The sequence below is a fragment of the Schistocerca piceifrons genome, chromosome 7 (assembly GCF_021461385.2).
Source record: "Schistocerca piceifrons isolate TAMUIC-IGC-003096 chromosome 7, iqSchPice1.1, whole genome shotgun sequence".
In the NCBI taxonomy this organism is placed as follows: Eukaryota; Metazoa; Arthropoda; class Insecta; order Orthoptera; family Acrididae; genus Schistocerca; species Schistocerca piceifrons.
Window position 1 is genome coordinate 323,588,996 of NC_060144.1, and position 6,978 is coordinate 323,595,973.

The 6,978-nt window shown below is 42.8% G+C and overlaps 1 non-coding gene across 1 annotated transcript; it reads right to left on the minus strand.

Moving 5' to 3' along the window:
* Positions 1–330: 330 nt before the first annotated feature.
* Positions 331–405, minus strand: Trnas-cga. The gene has a single exon. It is a non-coding gene; the product is annotated as a tRNA-Ser (tRNA).
* Between the last annotated feature and the right edge of the window lie 6,573 nt (positions 406–6,978).

Below are 6,978 nucleotides of genomic sequence, written 5' to 3' on the forward strand. Positions count from 1 at the left end.
GCCGTCGCGCTGACCGCTAAGCTATCGAGGGAGGGGTGTAAACTGGTCCGCGTCCGTAGTCGAATACTACATGTGCCCCCCGGATAACGCTAAATGAGCTAGAACGAATAGGTAGCCAGACCAGATATTGCATTTCCTGGCCACAGTCATGCAAGCAAATCGAAATCAAAAAGAACCTTTTCAGGACCAACTGATTAAGAGACTTGGCCCTTCAGTCCGAATATGCCATTTAAACAAAGAAGGTATTCGCCGAGCTAGAAGCGGGTACCTATCTAAACTCCTTGTGGATAACGATATTGACGTTGAAACTTCCTGGCAGATTAAAACTGTTTGCCCAACCGAGACTCGAACTCGGGACCTTTGCCTTTCGCGGGCAAGTGCTCTACCAACTGAGCTACCGAAGCACGACTCACGCCCGGTACTCACAGCTTTACTTCTGCCAGTACCTCGTCTCCTACCTTCCAAACTTTACAGAAGCTCTTCTGCGAACCTTGCAGAACTAGCACTCCTGAAAGAAAGGATACTGCGGAGACATGGCTTAGTCACAGCCTGGGGGATGTTTCCAGAATGAGATTTTCACTCTGCAGCGGAGTGTGCGGTGATATGAAACTTCCTGGCAGATTAAAACTGTTTGCCCGACCGAGACTCGGTCGGGCAAACAGTTTTAATCTGCCAGGAAGTTTCATATCAGCGCACACTCCGCTGCAGAGTGAAAATCTCATTCTGATATTTACGTTGTTCTAATCCAGGAAACATATGGTCCAACTATGGAAGATCTGCGTAGAAAAGGTAGGATCCATGGCTACGATCTTATGGGTGCTACATATCACAGTGTTTATGATGTTGCCACCTACGTAAGGAGCAATATCGAGCATGCTTGTCTCGTTTCGACAAATACAGAAAATGACATCCATTATGCCTCTATGCAAGTGGAGGAGACCATTATAACCAATATTTACAAGCCACAAAATGTGAAATGACCACTGGATGTTCTACCAATTACTGTCCATCCATCGATTTACGTGGAGATTTTAATAGTCACCACGGTCACTTGAACTATGCACGTGACAATGAGTATGGTATTGCACTCAACGACTGGGCTGAAAATGAAAATTTATACCTGGTTTATGATGCCAAGGATTTGGGAACATTCAGATCGGCCGCTTGGCGAAGAGATTACAACCCAGATCTCTGCTTTGTGTCCTGGAACTGCAGAGGGCGCCGAGCGCTTATATCCAGAGAGGTCATACCTAATTTCCCACACAGCCCGCACAGGCCAGTAATCCTCGATATGGGGCTCTCTGTCCCAATAGCGAGATCTGTACCACGACCCAGATGTAATTACTGCAGGGCTGATTGGGGAGTTTTGCTGATTACCTAGATAAATATACCCTCGATTCGTCGGGGCTGTTCTTTCTGCTGCTGAGAAGTTTATCCCTCGTAGGTACAGAAAGGAATATCTACCAGGCTGGAATGAACATTGTGAACATCTTTATGAACAGTATAGCGAAACTGGCGACAGCGATATTGCAGACGACCTCCTTCAAAGTCTGGACGCTGCTAGAAGAGTACACTGGTGAGAGATGGTAGAAAATGTTTTCAGACATTCAAGTAGAAAGGCATGGAGCCTGCTGCGTAAGCTTGGCGGAGCCTCCAATAAACCCAGGCAGAAACCAAGTATTTCAAATAACCAAATCGCTAATCACATAGCTGAAACATCTAGATCATTCCGTGACAAAAAACATACTTCTAAAATAAAACAGGAACTCACCTCTCTAACAGCACAGTGCCCAAACGAATCCAATTTCTCTTCACTATTTTCACTGGCTGAATTGGATGAAGCCTTGAAACAAACTAAACATGGTAAAGCGCCTGGTCTGGATAATATGCATCCGGAATTTCTGATAAACATGGGTAATGATGGAAAAAAATGGCTGCTCCGCTTCTTCTCCAACATCCTAGATAGTGGATCACTGCCCAACGAACTAAAGAGAACAAAAGAAGTGGCAATTTTTAAACCAGGTAAATAAGCTGACTACCCGCAAAGCTTCAGACCAATTTCCCTTTTGAGCTGAACTTATAAACTCTTGGAGAGGCTCATCTATAACAGAATTAGCGGCTTCATTCTGGAACATATCCCAGCTGAGCGTCAGGCCACAGAGAAATTGCTGCGACCAGTACTGGCCCTAACAACTTTCATTGAGGCTGGTTTCCAAGGAAACGTGAAGACATCCGTTGCGTTCGTAGACTGCGGCATATGCCACAGCCTGGAGAGAAGGGATGGTATACAAATTACTAAAAACAACGATGGTGAAAAACTGTAACCCTCATCAATACCATGATAAACAATAGATATTTCCGTGTTTACTTGGGAGAAAATGTGAGCAAGGGAAGGAAGTTAAGCAATGGTCTACCACAGTGCTCCGTCTTGTCCCCCCTGTTATTCAACCTATGTATCTCCGACCTCCCCAATACCAGGTCAATAAAATTCTGCTACGCAGACAATATCGCTCTTGCTTGTAAAAACAAGGATCAAGGACGAGCAGAGACAATTCTTACAGAAGATCTAACACTCATGAGCTCCTATTGCAGCAAGTGGCGACTTAAACCAAGTACAAGTAAAACTGAAGTATGTACATTCCATCTGACAAACAAGCAATCTAACGCGGAGTTCATAGTGAAACTTAACGGAAACACTCTTTGCCATAACAAGTACTTCAAGTATCCCTGTGTCACCCTCGACCGACCCTTTCTTATAGGAAACATCTTAAAAATACTGCTACCAAATAAAACCACGTAACAGTATTATTCAAAAATTGTATAGAATGACGTGGGAAGCTTCAGCAGATACCTTGCGTACATCATCCATTGCGCTGGTCTTCTCAGCATCCGAGTATTGTGTCCCGGTGTGGCTAAACAGCTGCCACATAAACTTGATCGACGTCCAATTGAACCACACTATGCAGTTAATAACAGGAGCAATCCGACCAACACCGATTTACTGGCTTCCTGTGCTGAGTAACATCGATCCACCCGCAATCCGCAGAAGCGAGGCCTTACTTAGGGAATACCGTAAGATAAAGGAGAACCTGGAATTACCCATACAGGAAGACATACCAAGTTTACGACGAAATAAACTCCGTTCAAGAAACCCACAATTACGGTTAGCAGAAGAGCTAGATGCCGGAAATACTCGAACCAAAGCTGTCAACGTATTGAAAATCCTGAAAAGCGTGAGTGGTTCCGAAAGTATAATTTTGATACTGCTGGCACAGAACTCGACAGGAAACTGTGGGTCAAATTGAACAGAGCTCGCACTGGCCATGGTCGATGCGCAGACTCTCATTACAGATGGGGTGCTACAGAGTCTCCGGCTTGTGACTATGGGGCTTCGAAGCATACAATCAAACACATTAGAGGTGAGTGCCCCTTGCGCTCCTACCAGGGGAGTTGGAGCGATCAAATGAAAGTTGATGCTTCGGCCCTTATATGGATTAGGAACCTAGATATTGACATTTAGTTAGTCATATGTAGTTTCTGTATTTTCATATTTCTGTTATATACAGTATTACTAATTTTATATACCTGTAATTTTAAACTGTATGTGAGCCACACGAATAAATAATAAATATCGAGACATCACTGAAAATTACACTGGTAAAATTAAATTTTTACTATTGACATAGCCACTTTAAATTTTAAAAGCTTAAAACGAGAACAAATATACATGCAGCACTTTCTATAATCAGAAGTTACAGATTAGCATGTGGAACGTTGTGATCTACGAAACCTAGACCAACAATCGTGAAGTTTGTGTCATATACAGAAAGGTCTGAAACAGTTATGGTGATTAAGAAACTCGCGAAGGCAAGCCTGATAGCATGCGAGGATTTCACTGCTGAAAAATAAAAACTTTTAATAATGTGATATCCTAATTTGGCTACATATCATGTGCACAAGAGATGGCAGAACAATGGTGCGGATAAAGGCTGGAAAAAAGCAATTCAAATAAACTCTAAAACCTGTGCTGCAGGAGCTATGAACTTGCCTAATTATGCAGCCACTAATTCTACCAGTGCGTCTGTATTGTTACTGTAGAATATAGTTGGCCATTACTTTCAATTTGTTTCAACGAACTCCGCCTTTTATTTTAGAATATCGACATCCATATCTTTCTTCTAACGAAGGTGGACACCAAGCTCAAGCCAAGCATGCTCTCCAATTCCCTACTCACATCCATTAGTAATGAAGACAAACAAGTCAGATATGTGTCGTAAATATCAAATCCCATTACAAAATTTGCTTAATGTGCGTTCTCTACAGTCCTCTGAAAGTAGGCGGGATAGCATTTCAAAAGTGACCTTTCAAAATTTGATTCGACTTAGGAGTATAAAAATAATTCTAGGAACACTTACATAAATATTCTGCCCCTCCACTGTGAAATTCAAGTATGTTGTTTCTTCTTCAAATTTAACAGTATTTCAGCTTGCAGCTACCCATAATGCAGCCTATATTCAGGCCCCCATACATGTATTTGCTACGAAATCCACAAGCAAAGAATTTCGTACCTGGAATATCAGCTTACAACATAATATTCACGACTTACTCTCTAAAATATGCAAGGAATAAACTGTGCCAACATATAGAGGCTTTCAATGTATCAGTGTGACTGAACTTGCAGTGGAGGCACAAGAGATAATTTGGGAGACGTGAAAGACCTGGACATGAAAGACCAACACTCTGAATTTACTACCAAACAAACTCTATTACACAATAAATATGCTTCAAAATGTTCAAATGTGTGTGAAATCTTATGGGACTTAACTGCTAAGGTCATCAGTCCCTAAGCTTACACACTACTTAACCTAAATTATCCTAAGGACAAACACACACACCCATGCCCGAGGGAGGGCTCGAACCTCCGGCGGGACCAGCCGCACAGTTCATGCCTGCAGCGCCTTAGACCGCTCGGCTAAAATATGCTCCCTAAAGACCGGAAACCTGCAGTGAAAACTTCCCCCTGGCTAACGGAAAAGCGAAAACAGTTCATAAATCTCAGAGACTCGACACATTAGGCTTATAAACGACCTCCTACACTTGAAAATAAAACTGTTTACAAGCAGAAAACGAACAGTCAATCAATCTAAGACAAACGATAACTAAGACATGCTAATATGTTAATCTGAACATAAAGACCAGATGCTCTATGGTAAAGCTTCTGGGATCTAAGGAAGAGTAGGTAAAGTAGAAACTGCAGCTCATCCCATTGTCCCAACCAAGGAACAAGACCAGAGCTTGACTTTAGCGACAACCTTCATCAACCGTAAACAAAACATAGACTTACTGATAATTTCACGGAGGTTAATGACAGTACTAGCCAAAAATTCTTTGTTGAGCTGACAACACTTTCGAAAGTCCTTCAGCTCAGCATTTACTGTACAGAACGGCGTCGCAATCCAAATGATCAAGCTCATTGTTGACGAACTACTGCCGGTAATAATTACTGCTCCCTCGACCTTGAAGCTCGTGCCTGGACAACACAGAAGAAACACTAGTTCCCATCAGAACAAAAGCACTAGAGATCTGAATGCTAAGAAGAATAGTTGGGTACATTCCGTGTGACTTGAGAGTGAACGTGAGACATCAGATACAAAGAATGAAGAACTGTAGTCGGATGGAGAGTTGCCCAGTCAAGAATGCGAGTTGCAAGATGTATCATTGTGCCAAGAGCGCAGGAAACTGACTGACGCTTCAAGTCGCGGTGTAGTCTGCTCTGTGCGATCTCATCTGCGAGAGCCAGTTGCTTTGGTAGGGAGCTAGCTTGCAATCCGATCCCTTAGAGTGGTGGGGAGTAGTGAACCAGGGAGCTATCTTCCAATCTGATTCCTGAGTGTGGTAGAGAGAGCAGTGAGCTAGTGAGCCTGCCTAGGGTCTGCTCGGCGAAAGTGATGGGAAGCCTGAGCAGTTGGGAGGAGAGTGATGTCTCGACTGCGCTTTTACGATCGCTGAAAACACATTCTCAGTGTAGTGGTAAGTCAAAGGACAAGAAGTAACAATTCACTCAAAAGTATGTAAGTGTTTATTGAACTTCCGCAATTCTTTTGAACACAAGACAGGAAACATGCTAGAAGTGTTTTCTGTCCTAATGTATTGTACTGAGGGCTGTGTAGCGTGTTTGCCTCGGTAGCTGCGCGGTCGACGCGATAGATTGTAAAGTGAAGAGACTCATGTTCGATTCCGATTTAGGTCTAAGATTTTGTTCCCACTTGGAGTAAAGTGTTGTGTTTAATTTCATATTGTCATAATTAGTATTACTATCGAGATGGCAGAATGGGTGGTCTCTGTGAGCGAGCGGTTCTAGGGCGCTTCAGTCCAGAACCTGCTTCGGCCATGGTTATGTGTGATGTCCTTAGGTTAGTTAGGTTTAAGTAGTTCTAAGTCTATGGGACTGATGCCCTCAGATGTTAAGTCCCATAGTGCTTAGAGCCATTTGAATCATTTGGCAGAATGGGTACTGCCCACCAGCTAATAAATCGAAAGAGAAGGAGCTTTCTTTCTTTTCTGCTTTCATTGAAGAGAAAAGCTGTATGTACTTGTAAGGTTTGCAGATCCACATGTGCTGACGGTGTATACATTTTTTGTAGCTTGGGAAAGCATTTTCTTAAGGATGTGGAGTGGTGTGCTGTTGCAGCAGCCTAGACTAGAATTTTTATCCCGCTCATAACAGCCATCACAGATGCATTTTGAAATCAGATGAGCTACCATTCACTTTTTCAGAATCATCCATCATTCGCTCTTTAGAAAGATCTGACTTTTTGAATCTGTTTGGAGCAGACTGCTCACCTATAATCCCCAAGTCAGCACCAGCAGACGAGATTAACGCATACTTTTAAAAAAATCACATCTGTAGCCACACATACAAGTACTGAGACCAACGAAAAATATGAGATTTCATAATCAACAGTATCGAAGCAGCGT